At 41.3% G+C, this 635-nt stretch overlaps 1 non-coding gene across 1 annotated transcript; it reads right to left on the minus strand.

The window, feature by feature from the left end:
• Positions 1 to 210: 210 nt before the first annotated feature.
• LOC112768629 (small nucleolar RNA R71) lies at positions 211 to 318 on the minus strand. The gene has a single exon (XR_003186034.1). It is a non-coding gene; the product is annotated as a small nucleolar RNA R71 (small nucleolar RNA).
• Between the last annotated feature and the right edge of the window lie 317 nt (positions 319 to 635).

Below are 635 nucleotides of genomic sequence, written 5' to 3' on the forward strand. Positions count from 1 at the left end.
TTTTCAGTTTTAACTGAATTCTTGCAGATCTGTGATACTGTTAAGACCAATGGGGTTGATCCCGAGGTCTACAGGCTTATGCTTTTCCTGTTTGCTGTAAGAGACAGAGCTAGAGTGTGGTTGGACTCTCAACCCAAAGATAGCCTGAACTCTTGGGATAAGCTGGTCACGGCTTTCTTAGCCAAGTTTTTTCCTCCTCAAAAGCTAAGTAAGCTTAGAGTGGATGTTCAAACCTTCAGACAGAAAGAAGGTGAATCCCTCTATGAAGCTTGGGAGAGATACAAGCAACTGACCAAAAAGTGTCCTTCTGATATGCTTTCAGAATGGACCATCCTGGATATATTCTATGATGGTCTGTCTGAATTAGCTAAGATGTCATTGGATACTTCTGCAGGTGGATCCATTTACCTAAAGAAAACGCCTGCAGAAGCTCAAGAACTTATTGACATGGTTGCTAACAACCAGTTTATGTACACTTCTGAGAGGAATCCTTTGAGTAATGGGACGCCTCAGAAAAAGGGAGTTCTTGAAATTGATACTCTGAATGCCATATTGGCTCAGAATAAAATATTGACTCAGCAAGTCAATATGATTTCTCAGAGTCTGAATGGAATGCAAGCTGCATCCAACAGTAC

Source organism: Arachis hypogaea, chromosome 17 (assembly GCF_003086295.3).
Source record: "Arachis hypogaea cultivar Tifrunner chromosome 17, arahy.Tifrunner.gnm2.J5K5, whole genome shotgun sequence".
NCBI lineage: Eukaryota > Viridiplantae > Streptophyta > Magnoliopsida > Fabales > Fabaceae > Arachis > Arachis hypogaea.